The sequence below is a fragment of the Pongo abelii genome, chromosome 5 (assembly GCF_028885655.2).
Source record: "Pongo abelii isolate AG06213 chromosome 5, NHGRI_mPonAbe1-v2.0_pri, whole genome shotgun sequence".
NCBI classification, from domain to species: Eukaryota; Metazoa; Chordata; class Mammalia; order Primates; family Hominidae; genus Pongo; species Pongo abelii.
This window is the reverse complement of record NC_071990.2, coordinates 119,840,347-119,858,065: the sequence shown is the minus strand read 5'-3', so window position 1 is coordinate 119,858,065 and position 17,719 is coordinate 119,840,347. Positions and strand designations below refer to the sequence as shown.

Below are 17,719 nucleotides of genomic sequence, written 5' to 3'. Positions count from 1 at the left end.
AGAGGACAGGGCTAGGTTATGCAGGAATGTATATTAGCCTATAATACACATATATCTAGAATTATTTCTCTGTTTATTCATCAGTATTAGTATTGAACCAAACATGAGTTCCTTGTGATGTCTTTGACTCTAATCCAGACAGCAGGATTTATTTTAGCCCTTCTCCCTTGCTTATCTATAACTTCCCTCTCCAACAGTTAGAAGCCTCCCACCATCTACCATCCATTTACTTGTTTGCTCAGTCCCCAGTATATGTGTATAAAGCAGGTTCAGAACTGTTAATCTCTACTCCCCTGTATCAGTTTCCTAGGGCTGCTGTAACAAATTACCACAAACTAGAGGACTTAAACAACAAAAATATTTTTTCTCACAGTTTTGGAGACTATAAGGTTCAAAATGAAGGTGTTGGCAGGGCCATGCTCCCTCTGAAGGGTCTAGGGAAGAATTCTTCCTTGCCTTTTCTAGCTTCGGGTGCTTACTGGCAGTCCTTAGTATATTAGTCATTGGCTTGTGGCACCATAACTCCAGTCTTTGTCTCCTTCACATGTCCTTCTTCCCTGAGCTTTCTGTCTTCATATCTTTCTCTCTCCATATAGGGATACCAGTAAGTGGACTTAGGGCTCACCCTGAACCAGCATGACCTCATTTTACCTCGGATTACATCTGCAAAGACCCTATTTCCAAATAAGGTCACATTCACAGGTTCTAGGGGTTAAAATTTTAATGTATTTTTATGGAGGACTAATTCGACCCACAGCACCCTCTATACACACTATGGGGTTAAACAGAAAATCATTAAAAAAGTGCTGGACAGTAATTGAACAAAATTGAGTTGAGAATAAATCAGAACTGCATGGAGATTTTTAAAAAATGTTTTCTAGCTGTTTGGTCTCATTAATAAACATTAAAATTAACTTTTTGAGGGAAGAATGATGTGGGGAATGAGGATTGAGAAGTTGAAGAACAGATGCTCTGAGATTTTCTTAGTGTTATTGTAAAGCTGCTGTAAGCAAATCATACTCTTTAAAACTGTGTTCCTGTGTCATGACTTCTCAAAAATTTACTTGAGATTCACAGACAAACTCTTTTATTTTTTGAAGCTTTGGCTTCAAAACTCAATAATCTTTTTATAGTCACTGACTTCAACCTCAATAGAGTATTATGGTATTAACGTGGGTCCAGTTAGGAACTAGCCTTCCTCAGTTTGGCTAAGGAGAGCTTAAAAAATAACTCTCTCCTGTTCTCAGACTAGGCCCCACATGGTATCCAGACTGGCATGCTGCCTTTTTCATGACAATGGCTAGCTGAAGAACTGAAAAACACCACTGAATAGATAATTATAATCGTTATCTTTTCCATAAGTCTCCAGAAACCCTTTGATCCTGTTGTGCATTGTTTTATAAATACTCACCTTTTCTATTGCTATTTAGAAAACTGTCTTTTCTTTTTATTCTTTGAATTAATTTAAAACTAATTTAGTTAGCAGTAGCAAATATCCCTGTTTTTCTCACTGAATAATTCATCAAGTGTTAAATATAAGTTTCTATAATCTTTTAGAGATGGGAGAGTATGATTTTCACTTTTTCCTTGAATTGGGTTGACGTAAATATGTTAAAATTTTTGTTACTTTCATTAGTTCTTGCGATTACCTCCAAGCTGAACTTTGACTCTTTTTCCCCAACAATTTTTTATTAATGCATGAAACAGTGAGTGATTGCACTGGTATGTTATATAGTCAGAATACAGAATATTCTAATGGAAAAGAATCCTGAGTTTAAGGCATGATTAGTAGATACTGTTATTTAGAAGCTATTCTACATAGATAAAGCAGTGTCAGAGTTTCAAGATCAAGGGTGTATTACTCTGTTCTCATGCTGCTATGAAGAAATGCCTGGGACTGGGTAATTTATAAAGAAAAGAGGTTAAATGGACTCAGAGTTCCACATGGCTGGGGAGGCCTTAGGAAACTTAGAATCATGGGGGAAAGCACCTCTTAACAGGGTGTCAGGAGAGAGAAGTTTTGAGCAAAGGGGGAAAAATTTTCTTATGAAACCGTCAGATCTCATGAGAACTCACTCGCTATCATGGGAACAGCATGGGGCAGCTGCCCCCGTGATTAAATTACCTCCCACTGGGTCCCTCCCACAACATGTGGGGATTATGGGAACTACAATTCAAGATGAGATTTGGGTGGGGACACAGCCAAACCATATCAAAGGGCAGATAGTTCTAGGAAAGAGGCATAAGGAATGGTGGATAAAAATAAGATGGAATAGTAAGACTCCTGGAAGACTTACAATAAATAACAGGAAATCAAGACTTCTGTGGAAAATGAATTAGAATTGTGGTTTGAGTGATTGGTACTGGTAATGAATGATACTGGTTGCATTTATTATTGTCTGGAAAGGTACTCTTGTTTTTTTTTTTTTTAAATCAGTTGTATTAAGATATTACCTGAATATAAGTAGTTTTAACAGGCATAATAAAGACTATTTAGAAGGAAAGCCTGCTATGTGTGTTGATGTAACGCTTGGTTCCAGTTAGTATATGCTTTCCTTCCTTAATTCATGTCTTTCTGAAGTTTTCATGATTTTTACTTTATGGGAGCTATTTGTTCTTTACCTTATCTGTTTTTTGGTAAGTGTGCTTACCAAGTCCTGAGTCTTGTAGTTTATAAATGTTGTTTTTCACTGTTGGGTTTGCCTCATGGCTTATCTGTTTATTGTAAAGCACTCAGGAAAATAACCACTGTGGAAGATTACTGAATATTGAGAATAACCTGCATCAGAACATAAGGAATAGGTTGATTTTTATAACATAATAGCAACTTTAAAACATGCTGTATATCAGATTATGTCATATCCGTGTCAAGTGGATATGTTTTTTATCCTTTGGTCTTTGATTATATAATTTTTGGGGGTCATCCATTAACCACAGGTTATAAGATGTTCATTTTTTTCTCATTTATAAAATTAAACAAATCTATGCTAGCTAAATTCCAAACATTTTAGAATAACCTAAAATGTGTTTATCTCCTTTTATTACAACACCCAGCTGAGAATTACCATGTCACATGATTATATTAATTTCTAAATAATGTACATGAAATTTGTGTATTATCAAATATAATTTTACTTTTAGATTGTATCTACAGCAAATTTTAGTTAGCTGCCTTCAACTTTACTACTATTACTATTTGGCTTGGAGTAAGCATTTCTTGTTGATTGGTGAGACTGTGGCATGAAGTGCTGCATTAATTTGGTTTGTTGTGATAATTTTTAGGTGAAATGTATGAATGCACTTAAATTCTTAAAAGACTGATTATTGTGAAAACCTCAGTGTACATATGAAATAATGACACGCTTTACATGCTACATGGGAGTTGACAAATATACCTTATAATTTACACACTTATTATACTTCATGCATTATATGTACGACACTGTTAGTTCCTTTCAGGAGATATTTGAGGTGGTGGTTGCCTCTTCCTTTTTAACCTGGAGCTTTTAGAAGGTTCACTCATTTATTCACTTATATATATTTATTTATTGAATACTTACTGTGTTCCAAGAATGGCAGAATTGCAGGGAGATAAACATGGAGGAGAGGATTACATCAGAATCTCAGCAGCGAAGGGATTCTAGTACAGAAAATTATTCTAGACTTACCATTGAGGAATTTTCGTTTAGCCAGGCTATTTTGAGATTTCAAATAATGCTAAATTGAGACACTAACATTAGCAGCACCACTTTTTAGCTGTTGTAATTTGTTCATGGAGTTTCAGATTCCAGGTTGGAAAGAAATAGATCTATGACAATGAGGATAGATGTGTCTACTAGGCTACCAAATTGTAGCATAAGGTACATAGCTGATCCCCAGTGTTTTCCTAGGGTTTCTTTGCTGAGACCTGGAGGCCAATAAATAGCTACTTTTGCCACAGATATTAGTTTGAGGAAGTTGTTTTTGAAGTATGCAGCACTTGTTGTACATAGCATAATCTTGCTGTGGGACCAGAGTTGAGTGACAGAGGGATTGTAAGAGGAAACTGGGAGTATAGGACCTTGAGGCAAAAAAAAGAAACTTACTTTTTACTTAGGCGTGGCTCCTAACCTTCCTCAGGACAGTTTTTCTCTCCTGTATCACGTGGCTCCTGATAGGCAGGCTCTCAGGCAATTCATTTATCTTTTTCAAAAATTTGAGTTGTTTTTTTTTTTTTTTTCAGACAGTCTCACTCTGTCGCTCCGGCTGGAGTGTAGTGGCGCGATCTCGGCTCACTGCAAGCTCCGCCTCCCGGGTTCACGCCATTCTCCTGCCTCAGCCTCCCCAGTAGCTGGGACTACAGGCGCCTGCCACCACACCCAGCTAATTTTTTGTATTTTTAGTAGAGATGGGGTTTCACCCTGGTCTCGATCTCCTGACCTCGTGATCCACCAGCCTCGACCTCCCCAAAGTGCTGGGATTACAGGTGTGAGCCACTGCGCCCGGCGAGTTCTTAAATATAGTTTTTAATGTCTGTTTTGGGCTGATTTTTAAGCGTACTTACGTATTTTATTTTAAAAAGGTACAGATAGTGTTTTTTCTTTTGATAATTCCCAACAGCTAATTTGTATTAGAGATAATTTTCTTATCTAATTAACCTATTTTATTTTAAATAGGGGCTGATAAAAATGAACTTCAATTTAATCATATCTTCATTAGTTGGTTGTTTTTACTGAGAAATAGTAGGGCTCTTGAATACTATAAATTTTGAGGTCATCCTGTGGATATATATCAGAAAGGAAGAAACAAGTTATCATTTGGTACACTATCTTCATTTTGTGAAAAAACAAAAGCCTTATAAAGATAAGGACTTGTTGGATTATTTATTTGTTTAGCCAATATTAATTGAATGTCCATTGCATGTTAAGCACTGTGCTGGGGTAGGAATTAGACATTTCCCCTAATCATTGTATATATGAAGTCTAGAGGAGAAGACAGTGAATAGTTATGAGCGTTATGGTAGGCGAAGTACACAGGGTGGTAGGGATAGACAACAGAGGGACATACAGAAGTCCAGGGGATTAGGGAAAAGACTCCTGGCAGAAATGTTGTTTAGGTTGAGGCCCAAAAAGGTGAGTAGGAACCAGCAAGGCAAAAGGGGTTTGGGAGGAGAGTACTCTAGGCTGAGAGAGTAGCTTGGTCAAAGGCTGGGAAGTAAAAGAACATTGTGGATGATGTGTTGAGGATAGATCACATCCCAGAAAACAAAACTGGAAGCTAGGAGACCACTTGCTGTTGAAGTAGAAGCTGGTGGTGACTTGTTCATAAAAAGAGACAGGGGAAAAAGGCAACTAGATGATTTCGGAGATATTTAGGAAATGAAGACCATACTTTTTTTTTTTTTTTTTTTAAACAGCGTTATTGCGATGCGCCGCCCCTCCCCCCCACCAATCTCATGTCAAATTGTATTCCCCAGTGTTGGTGGGGCCTGGTGGGAGGTTTGCATGATTGCATCATGGGGGCAGTTTCTCATGAATGGTTTAGCATCATCCCCCTAGTGCGGTTCTCGTGATAGACTTCTCACAAGATGAGGTTGTTTAAAAGTGTGTAGCACCTCTTGCCTCTCTCTCTTCCTCCTGCCATGTAAGACACCTACTCCTGCTTTGCCTTCCAATCAAACCTCTTTCTTTTATAAAAAACCCAGGCTCGAGTATTTCTTTTCTTTTTTTTTTTTTTAATTCTTTTTCAGGTATTTATAGCAGTGCAGTAATGGACTTATACCATACACCCGTTTGAAGTGTACAATTCAATGACTTTTAGTATATTCACAGAGTCATACATCTATTACCACTGTCAATTTTAGAACATTTTTATTACACCAAAAAGAAATTATATTCCCTTTAGCCATTATCCCTCAAACCCTCTATTTTCCCAGCTGTAGGCAACTACTAATTTTGAAGGACAATATGAAAATTTCCTAGGGGCTCTCTCTCTTTTCCTTGCTTGTGTATTTTATTACAATGATTAGGTTTCATTTGTTCATTAGTTTACTTTGCTGAATGGTTTCTTTAAAACAACTCATCTTAATGTAAAATATCTTCTTGTTCTCACCATCTTTTTCTTTTTTTTCCATAAAATTTCAAACATACACCAAAGTAGAAAGAAGGCAAAAGTGGTAACCTATATTTGTACACACCAAATTTATACAGTTATAATACATGACAATCTTACTTCAGCCATTACTTCTGCTCATCCACGTATATCCTTGGTACTATTTTTAAGCAAATAGAGAACTCCCTTTTAACCTTTTGGTAATAATGATACTAACATTTATTGAGCATTTACTATTTATTTACAGGGCATCATGATCATGATAAGAGGTTTGCATAAATTTTTCATTTAATTAAAAAATTTTATGTGGTACAATTATAAACCCATTTTATATACAAGGTAGGTGATATTTCAACCATTTTCTAGCCTGTTCTGCTTTTTATTAACAGTCAATTCATTGGTGAATAATACTATGTTTTTGCAACTTTGAAACTTTCAGGACTCTGATAATGGATATTCAAATAACATCACTTCGAGATATGACAGTGAATTATTTGGTCAATTAGCCTTAAAATTAACAGAAAATATCTCTCATAAAATTTTGCAATATGTTACACATTATATATAACTTATTTTAAAATTCTTTTATTATGGAGTCCTTTTGAGGTAAAATACAATTATCTCCTTTTTACTGATCAAAAAAAAAAAAAGACCTAGAGGATGTTAATGTATTCAGGGTTATATAGCTTTTCAAGTGGTGGAGACGAGATTCTCTTAAGTCTGTTTGTTTAGCCCCAAGCCCTGTTCTTTAACCATTGGTGCTAGATGTCTATATTTGGAAGGCAGAATCCAAAGGGAGAAAAGCCCTGAGAGATGTAGTGTAGGATAATATAGGTAACACTAGATTGAGAAACAGGATACTAGGATTTTATTTTGAGCTCTGTTCTTGGCCAAGTAATTTAACCTCTTTGTACTTTAGTTCTTTATTTATAGATGGTAGTAGGTCAGAGGTTATACAAAGAACTTTTTTGCTTGTGAAATCGTAATTTCAAGGCAGTATTCAAAACAATTTGATTTACATTCTTTTGTAAATCAAGTAACTTTGTTCCTTATCTCTAAATTATCTTGTTAATTTATGTTATTGCTGAAAATTAAATATTTGAATCATAAATTCTTAAACATGATGTATAATGTCATTATAGCTCTGTTACTGGTGGAGGGTGTCCAGGTTCTTGGTGCTTTGAACAAAGAATTGGACAAAATACACAAAGCAAGGAAAGAATGAAGCAACAAAAGCATAGATTTATTGAAAATGAAAGCACACTCAACAGGGTGGGAGTGGGCTCAAGCAAGCAGCTCAAGAACCTGGTTACAGAATTTTCTGGGGTTTAAATACCCTCTAGAGGTTTCCCATTTTGTTACTTGGTGTACACCCTATGTAAATGAAGTAGTGTCCCATGATCAGTCAGATTGGTTGCAGAAAGTGACCAATCAGAGGCTGAAGTGAAGTTACAAAGTTACACCCTATGCAGACGTCTGATTGGTTGTGGAAAGTGACCTGTCAGAGGCTGAAGTGAAGTTACAAAATTACACTTGTATGCAAATGAAGACTTGGCCCATGACCAGCCTGATTGGTTGCAGGAGGGGACCAATCAGAGGTACTTTCAGTTTTTCATCTGCCACACAGAAAAGGCAGGACAGGGTGGGAGGGGGCCTTTGCAAAGGGAGTAGTAGCCTCTGGTACTTTTGTTACTTGGGTGTGGAAAGTTGGGGTTTTTGTTTTAATTTAGTTCTAGGAAGTCAGCGTGAATTGGCCTTAGGTTCCCTGCCTCCAGACGCTGTTCTCCTGCCTCAGCTCTAGTAAGTTTGCAGAAATTAAAATTGTTGGAGGCATATTTTTATATCTTTATGGACCTCAGTTTTACCTTCAGTATATATCGTTCATTCATTCATTTTTGCCATCATTTTGCTTCTCAGCCTGGTAGAGATTGCCAGACCCTTACCCAGCTGAACTGAACTGAATTGATTTTAGAGATGTGTGAAGGACCCATGGACCTGGAAAGGCTCTTGTCACACAATCGTGAATGTAGGTGATATGGCTCCGATGATGACCGGAAGAACACCAGGGTCCTTTGTCTCGCGCCGGTTTAAATAAAACAACAGGGACACATGTGGAGTGCTTTTAAGGAGCAGAGAGAGTTTAATACCAAGAAACACCCAGAACTGGCCTCAGTAGTCACATCTGGGGAGAGAGGAGGGTAGTGCTGTTCTATGCAGAGAATACCTGACAATACTTGTTTTCTGGGGTAGGTGCATGGATACACAAATAATAATAAGCAAGAAAGAAGGAAGAGGCTCTCCTGTACAGAGATGGAGATGGGCTCCAAGCTGAGAGGGGGAACTCCGAGTGTGGAAAACAGCCAGTTATATTAGGAGGCTGGAGGAGGCAGTGTCTGATTTGAGGCCCAGGGGATTGGTTTGACCAGGTATGTCATTCACTTAACCCGCCAAAAATACGGGCCCTCCCACCATAGCCTTTTAGTGTGCAAATGCAGGGGGCTATGATGCTCTATACACATGGGGATATGTGGTGGTGTCCATGATGCTAGGCACTTGTGGTGACAAGAAGTTGAGGCAGGAATCGCCGTATTGAGTGGACCCAGTTTCTGATGGCTGGTATTTGCATATCAAAGCTTGCCAGCTCAGCCCTTCAAGCTGTTTTTCGGCTAGGCAATAAAGTTTCTGGAGCTGCTTTAAAAGGAAAAAACCTTGCCAAGGACCCCTTGTCCTATCTGTTTTTTTAAGTTTGTAAATGTTTATTAACTGTCAGTGACCAACACAGGGGAATCGGATTGGGGGAGTTTGCAGCAGGGAGTGCATGTTGAACAGGAAACAGAATGAGGGGGGCTTGACCAGGACACATTAGCGATGGGGAAAAGCAGATGGAGATATTTATAGTGGTATTCCACGTGTGTGTGTGTGTGTGTGTGTGTATGTGTTTAAATGCAGAGAAAAAAAATCTGAAACACCCAGAACTGGCCTCAGTAGTCACATCTGGGGAGAGAGGAGGGTAGTGCTGTTCTATGCAGAGAATACCTGACAATATTTGTTTTCTGAGATAGGTGCATGGATACACAAACAGAAATATGCATTAACTATGTCTTGTTCATCAACGAAAATGCAAATATCTAACAGGATGGCACACTGTAAGAAAATACAATGAAAATGCTAATATCTAACTCTTGGCACACTGTAAGAAAATACAATGAAAATGCTAATATCTAACTCTTGGCACCCTGTAAGAAAAATGACGCTCAACTTTTCACTGTCGTGAACTCCTGCTTTCACTTGCTATACACCTGATGATGAGGGGTTCGCAGCCATGCCCATGTTCGTAGAAGGTCACCAGGTTCTGCTTCTCATCATGGGCATGCATGCTATCCCTGAGTTATTTGTCATCTTCCTTAGGGTCGCTGATCTCTTCATAAATCACTAGATACTTTCTCTCTCGCAGTCCGTGGGTCCAGACATGTTCCCCCTTTTCTTGGGTCCAGATGTCTTGTTAGTCTTCTCAGAGGTACTTTCTTTTCCTGGGGGACACAGCTGTTTCCCATTGTTTTGTGAGCCAGATGCTTCTGGCACTCCCTTCAAATCATTTCCTTCCTCTGCTGGCTTCTTGGGCATCATCTTTGGAAAGTTCCCTTGTAGCATGCCGAAAGCCATCTGAGGATATTCATCCTGATTCCTGCAGTTTTAGTCTACATCAGAATCATTCCCCTGGAATTCTGCAGCCCATTTATTGTACATGAAAGTTGGGAGGATGGCCTAGAGACCTAGTTTAGTCATGGTCTCATAGTTTCTCTTCATATACACATAGGTGATTTTCTCTGAGTTTTTCAGCTTTCCCCATTCTTTATTAGATAAGTATCTGGCAATATCATTGAAGGTCTTGTGTCTCTTCTCTGATATCTGAGCATCATCCCTGGGTCTCTTTGCAAAGGTGCTGTCTCCGTTCATGGCATTAGGAGCAGTCTGACCTCGGAGACGAAGCAGCCCTGGCGAGGTCAGCAGCAGCAGCGGCGGTGAGGGCAGTGGCCAAATAATTTTTTAGTAACTCCTATAACATTCTCCCCTGAGGAGATGTCACCCTAACTGCTGTTAGGGGGTTTTGGGTGATGACTCTTTCCAGCTACTTCCTGCTGAAAAGGAGCGTTGAATGGGGAACAGCAGCTAGGGCTCCTCCTGGGGTAGATCCAAGGATCCTCAGAAGAATGGTGTGTCCATGTGTGGTTCGGTTTGCAACACCACTTGGAATTTGATTGCTTCTAGGCGATAGGAAACAATTCTAGTTATAGTACTGAGTTATACAAGTTATATAGTATTGAGTTATAGTATTGAGTTAATGTAAGACATGTAAGCAAGAGGAGGCTTAATAAAGGGGCTAACCAATTCCATAAAGAAGACTGGAATTAAAGAGGGATTGTAGTCACCTGGGTCTGAAGCCTGCATTTTCTCTTAGCCTGTCAGCAATTTTGATTTGATCTTTAAGTACCTGTAGATTTTCCTTAATCTACTAGAGGGTTAATCCAGAAGCAGCATGTTTCATTTAAAAGTGCACAGGTACCTCCCACTTCAGCTGTAAGGACATCTAAGGCCTGTCGATTTTGTGCTACTACTAAGGCTAAAGAGTCTGTAGATTGTGGTTGTGCCTCTATGGCCCGTACAGTTGCCTTCCATCCTCATTGCATTATAATAGAGATATTAAGTATTGATCTTTTAAGGACAGGGGATGCCCATAAACCAGAATATACCTCTGGCTATAGAATTTCCCATCCATGGTTTTTCTAAGATGAGATTGTCATGTGCATGCCCTCCCCAGGCTGCCCTTTCAGTTAAATCTCCATACGAGGGCATAGAAATGATAGATCCCTTTGTCCGATGTATTCAAAATAGTGCAGTTTCTAGAAAAGAGGCTAAGTTAGGGATGTCCCCAGATGATGTTGCCATCTCGGTAGAATTTAAAAATAATAAGTTGGGAACTACTGCAGCTATAGTACAAGTTCCCTTCTAATGCCTTGGGAGGATTGAGTGTATCCAGGAGCCACAAAGAAAATGTAGCCCTGTTACTTGAAGGGATGGTTCTAAGTTGTGGCTTGTGAGAGACACTGGCAGATTTTTCTCATATCTTAGAAGTTTCCTTTCTTTACATATAATAGAGGCATCCTTGGGATAAAGATAACCATATTTAGGATAGTCATTTATGACGTCATTTGGAATTTGACATGCCAAGTGAAAAGGGTCCACCTGACAAATGGAGTTTTGAAAAATTAGAGACGTAATATGCCCTGGCCAATATCTCAGATGATTCTTGTGGCAAGGGGTGTCAGTCCAGATGTCTTCAGTTCGCCCTTAGATCTGTAAGCCGCCACTATTAGCAAACGTCATACAAGGGTCTGGAATTCCATGGGTGGGGGGCAAGTTTGGAAAGACCCATGTGTTATTTTTTACGTTATAGTCAAGGTGGTTACTTAGAGCATGCCACTCCTGTCGGTACTTCCAACCAGAAGGAGAGGCTAGATTCTGAAAGCCCCCCACTAGGGCTTCTATCCTTGTATATCACCCTTGTTGCACTCTCCTCAAATCTTTGAACTATCAGCAATTACAAGTATGATGTTACTCCCAAGTATGGTCCTTCCCCACTACTTTTAAAGCAGAGGGAGGCATTTGCTATTACTCCGTCAACTTTTCCAAGCCTGAGGGTGTGAAGCTTATCTTTGGGAGAAAGTTCTTTGGTGCTGGGGCAGAGTGTTCTCCTGGGAAGAGTTAGTCACCCAATTGAAAGTGTTCCCATACCATGTCCCATTTATGCCTGATAAGTCTTTAAGGGTTAAAGGTAAAGCCAACAAAGGGAATCCTAAGATGGTGAGTTCCGGGTAACTATAAGGTTCCTTAGTGTCACTGAACTGAGCGAACCACTTAGGACAGACCCAACAATTAGTCTTACTGTACAAATGGGCCATGGCAGATATTGTAGGAGCTAGATGGTGCGACATATTACTAAGTCCGATAAAGAGTTCTAACAGATTTAGTGATAGTAAAATGCTCATGTTTACTTCCTGTTAGTAACTGTTATTCCTGCTATGAGGTTAATAATTAAGCAAAATGCTATAGTAATTGAGATTCTCTCTCTGACATTCCCTCCTGAGGGTGCTACAGTATATAGTTCTACTGCAAACAGCAGAGTGAGTATAGCAATTCCTGCAAGGGTGGAGTAGTAAATAATATCCACCAAAAAGAAGTTCTGATATTTGGCTCAAAAGGAGAGGTAGAAATGACAGAAAGTATTTGTTGAGGTAGGGGTGAGACTGAATAAGATGATTAGTTCTCATACAGTTACTTATCTTTTGTGATTTTCAGCTTAAGATCGTCCATTTCTTCACATTGCTATTCAGGACGTTCCTTGGGCTGTTGGGGGTTGCTCCCTCAGCTCTCCAGGCTTTGACTTGAGTGTGATGTATCCAGGAGTCGGTCGATTCCTGTACCTTTTATTGTTGGGGGAGTTGGAAGAAGAACAGTGTAAGACCCTTCCTAGGTTGGGCTTAGGAAGGGAGAGAGAGAGAAGGAAGATCCTTTGCCAGTACCACATCTCCTGGGTTAAATAGAGGTGGTCGAATTTCCTGGGATTGAGTTTTCGCTAATTGTGCTAATTCCTGTTGGAAGTGAGCCAGAGAGGTTACATGCTTAACTAGCTCAGAGGTTTCCCGATCTAATAGAAAAATCATTGGTAAGGAAAGGGTGTCCATACAGCATTTCAAAAAAGCTAAGACCTAATTTTCGAGGGGTATATCTTATTCGTAGTAAGGCCATGGGAGGAAGAGTGACCCAAGGAAGGTGAGTTTCTTGGGACAATTTTCTGAGGTGTCTCTTGGTAATATCATTAGTTTTCTCTACCTTTCCTGAGGATTAGCATCTCTGAGCCCAATGGAGATGATATTCTATGCCTAGTGCTTTTGAGATCCCTTGTGTGACAGCTGCCTTAAATGAGGGCTCATTGTCACTTTGAAGGTACTTGGATAGATGAAAGCAGGGAGTTATTTCATTAACTATCACTTTTATTACCTCAGAGGCTTTTTCTGTACAACATGGAAATGCTTCTACCCAGTTAGTGAAGGTATCTACCCATACAGGAGGTATTGAATGCCCTTTGTCTTTGGCATGTGGGTGAAGTTTACCTGCCACTCCTCCCTTGGGTATCTTTTTGTTCTTTGGGTTTGAGGAGGAAGGAGTCGCCTGTTCAGGGGATTATTTTTAAGACAGACTTCACAAGCATGAACAACTTGCTTGTTTTTAGTAAGTTCTCTCCTGAAAACAATCTCTGGGCACATTGGTAAGTTTTATCCTCTCCCAAGTGAAATTGGTGAAGCACTTTAAGGACTTTCCATTGGCTGGAGGCTGGCAGGTGGAGTTTGCCATCTTGTGACTGTAGCCATCCTGAGGGCTCAAGAAGTGGCCCATCCTATTTCTGTGGGGGAGTACTGAGATTTAATTTCTCTTATGGAGCCTTCCCAGAGTAGAGGGGTTTGAAGTGTGTTGTCTTGAGCCTTCCTTGCTGCTGACTTAGCTGCCTGATCAGCTAATCCGTTTCCTTTGGCTACCTCATCTGTTCTCTTCTGATGTCTCCTACAATGCATCACTGCTATTTCTCATGGAAGAAAAACTGAGGATAATAACCTGTTAATTTCCTGGAGGTATTTATAGGAGATCCATTGGTAGTAAGAAAATCCTTTCGTTCCAAATGGCAGCATGAGCATGGAGAACCAGGAAAGCATATTTGGTGTCAGTGTAAATGTTAGGTACCTTTCCTTTGCTTAATTCAGTTGCTCCTGTAAGAGCGATTAGCTCAGCTAATTGAGCGCTTGTGCCTGGAGGGAGTGACGCACTTTCAGTGATGTCATGTACAGTGACTACTGTGTATCCTGCCTTACAGATTCCTTGTTCTACAAAAGAGCTCCCATCTGTCAAGAGGGTCCAGTCTGGGTTCTCTAGGGGAGTTTCCTTGAGATCTTCCGTGGCTGCATAGGTCTGTACTATGATTTGTTCACAGTCATGCGCAGATTCCCCAGTTTCCTCCTGGTGGAAGGCAGCTGGATTTAGGTGAGAACAATTCTTTAATTGGATGTTGGAACCCTTTAACAGCAGGGCCTGATAGTTAAGAAGTCAGCTATCTGTTAGCCAAAGGCTCCCCCTAGAGTGCAGTAGTCCTGCCACATTGGGTCGGGCATAAATAGTTAAATCACTTTCCAGAGTTAATTTGGAGGCTTCTGGGACCAACAGAACCACGGAGGCAATGGCTGGGAGGCATGCTGGCCATCCTTTAGCCACCAACTCAAGTTCCTTACTTAGGCAACGCACTGGCTGTTGACCTGGTCTTTGGGCCTGTGTTAATACTCCCAGGGCCATTCCCTTCTTTTCTGATACATACAGATTGAAGGCCTTCCCTATAGGAAGGGTGAAAGTTGGTGCCTTAAGCAAGGCTTGCTTTAGCTGGTCAAAGGCCTTTTGAGCTTCAGGTTCCCAGGTTAAAAGATGAGTTTTAGTTCCTTGAGTTTATTTTATGAGGTTATATAATGGACAGGCTATTTCACCATACCCAAGTATCCATAGTCTACAAAATCCTGTAATGCCCCAAAATTCTGAGTTGCTTGAGGGTTTTGGGGAGGGGAAAGGAAGAAATAGTCTCAACCCTCTCCTTCCCTAATGCTCTGGTCCCCTCAGACAGCACTAAGCCTAGGTGTATTTCACTGAGGTTTTGCAGAGCTGGGCCTTGGGTTTTGAAACCTTATATTCTCTGTTAGCTAACATGTTGAGAAGAGCTTCAGTGCCTTCCTGAAAAGCATCCTCAGTTGGGGCACATAGCAGAATATCATCAACGTACTGCAAGACCTTAACTTAAGGTTGAGAGAACTCAGAGAGGTCTTGTGACAGTGCCTGTCCAAACAGATGAGGACTATTTCAGAATCCGTGAGGCAGCACCGTCCATGTTAACTGGGCGGTCTGGCTGGAGGGATATTCGAAGGCAAACAGGTATTGACAGCCAGGATGTAACGGTGTACAGAAAAAGGCATCCTTTAAATCTAGGACTGTAAACCATTTAGTTCCCTCAGGTATTTGAGTTAACAGGGTATAGGGATTAGGGACCACTGGATGGATTGGAACTACAGCTTCATTAATGAGGCGAAGGTCCTGAACTAGGCTCCATTCCCCATTGGGTTTCTGTGCTCCTAATATTGCGGTGTTGCAGGGGCTATTACAGGGTTTGAGGAGGCCCTGCATCTTTAGGTTATTAATAATGGCTTCTAGCCCTTCCCTAGCCTCTGGCCTTAGGGATAATATCTCTGCTCTGGTTAGGAAAAGAAGTGGGATCCTTAAGATAGATCTGGACTGGTGTAGTGGTTATAACTCAACCTATTCTTCCTTAAGTTGCCCACACTTCCAGATTAATGTTAGCTTCCATCAGGGGGAGACAGAGTTTGTCCTGGGGCTGTAAAGATCCTGCAGGCCCCCATGCAAGCTAGAATATATCTACCTAATAAAGGAGTGGGACTTTCAGGCATGATTAAAAAGGCATGTTTAAATAGTAAGTCTCCCCATCTGCAAAAGGGGTTGAGAAAAATACTGGGTTAGAGTTTTTCGTGATACACCCCTTATGGTCGTGCTCTGGGAAGAGGGGAGGCCTGAATTAGAGAGGAGGAGAAAGAGACTGGCTTCAGTATCCAGAAGGAGATCTACCTTCCTTCCTTCAATTTCCAGAATCACTCAAGGCTCCTGTGCTGTAATGGCAGTCTGAGTCGCTGGAGCTGGGGGTTTAAGCCCCGGGACCCGTCAGTCCTGCTGGACCATCTGTGAGACTGGTTCTGAACCCAGTGACCTCTGCCTCTGGGGGAGATTCATCTCCAGTGGTCTCCGCCACAGGCTGGACAGGGTCGAGGTGGCTTCGTCTTGCTGCCTGGGCATTCTTTCTTAAAATGCCCTGACTTGCCACATTGATAACAGCTAGCAGATGCACCTCAGGGATCCTGGACTTTACAAGCTTGCAACGCTGCTACTAGAGCCTCTGTTCTTCACTTGTATTTCCTCTCCTTTTCTTGGGCCTCCTCCTGATCCATATTGTAAATGACTGAAGTGGCTATTCTCAGGAGGTTCTCTAGGGTGCTGTCTGGTCCTATAGCTTGTTTCTGTAGTTTCTTTCCAATATCGGGAGCTGACTGTGTAATAAACTTGTCCTTCAGGATTAGCTGTCCCTCGACTGAATCATGATAAAGAGGTGTGTTTTATTAGTGCCTCTCTTAGCCTTTCCATAAAGGCTGTGGGATTCTCGTCTGGTCTATCATAGATAGTTTAGAGTAATCGAGAGGTTTGGCCCTGGTCTTCCATAGGCCCTCTAACATAGACCTTAAGAAGTGCTTCCTTTTCCATTCATTTCCTGAGTTATTGGGGTTCCAATCAGGGTTGTCTGCTGGAACTGCTTCCCTTCCTAGTGGGAATGGAGTTTCCACTTCTTCCTTACCTTCCTTGTCTCCTCTTTTTCTCCTTGGTCTGCTGTAGGAGGCATGTTGCTTATATCCACATTTTTCTGCTGCCTGTGGAACTGCCGGCTTTTCAGCCCCAGTGAGGGCCTGACTTAGCAGCAACATAACATCCATGTGAGATCAAACACCTGAGTTAAATTTTGGAAAATTTCTATATACTTATCGGGGTCATCAGAAAATTGGGCCAAGTCTCTGTTTATTTGCTTAAGGTCCTGTAATGAGAAGGAAACTTGAACCCTCATGGCACCATTCCTATCAGGCATTTCCTGCAGAGGTAAGAATGAATCGGGGAGAGTAGGATATACTGGAGATAGTGGAGCTGGAGGAGTTGGTAGTATGATTGGAGGGGGACTGGAAGGATTGGGACATTCAATAGCTGTCTCAGATTGCTCCTCTGGAACCTGCTTTAGCTCTGGGGAGCTATTCCCTGTGGCCGCTAAAAGAACTGGGTCGATTGTACAGAACTTGTAAAGGTCTGGGCTGTTTCACAGGGCAAAGAAAGTCTATACATAGGGGATCTCAGTCCATCTGCCCTTCTGTTTGGAGAAAAGATCGAACTGTTGGATAATATTAAAATCAAGGCTCCCCACGGCAGGCCAGGTTTGTCTGTCCCCAAGATAGTAAGAAGGCCATGCTCTTGTGAAATAGAATATGAGTCACTTTTTTTTTCAAAGTCTCAGGGTTGAGGGAGTCCGAGTGCTTTAAAATACATTCCAGAGGAGTGCATGCTGAAGATGATCTGTTGCCCATCTAGAAAGAGAAGTGAGAATAAAAGTGTCCTTTTAGTCTCTGTCCTTTTGGCGTATGACTCAGGGTGGAGAAGAAAACAGTAGGGGGCATTCCTGTAACTATTTTCCCTCCCTGGTTCCTGGGTCCCAGCACCCAGTTAAATGTGCCGCCTGTGGCTGTAGGTGTGACCCTCCAAGCCATGGCACCAGAGAAACTAGACTTTTGAGGCCTAGTCACACTTACTCAAGTAGTCCCAGTCCTCTGCTTATTTCCCTTTGACCTCCTAGACTTGTGTGACCTGTGTGCCTCCCTAAAAAAAAATGGATCTCAGGGAAAACTGTGTAATTGGGCAAGGCCCCTTTAATGGAGGG

The 17,719-nt window shown here is 41.0% G+C and overlaps 1 protein-coding gene and 1 pseudogene across 6 annotated transcripts in view; one reads left to right on the top strand and one right to left on the bottom strand.

Annotated features, from left to right (window-relative positions):
• Positions 1-17,719, top strand: part of CEP85L (centrosomal protein 85 like) — a 224,191-nt gene that overhangs the window by 79,157 nt on the left and 127,315 nt on the right. The gene's annotated exons all lie outside the window — the stretch shown is intronic.
• LOC129060234 (protein SSX4-like) lies at positions 1,463-10,047 on the bottom strand (annotated as a pseudogene).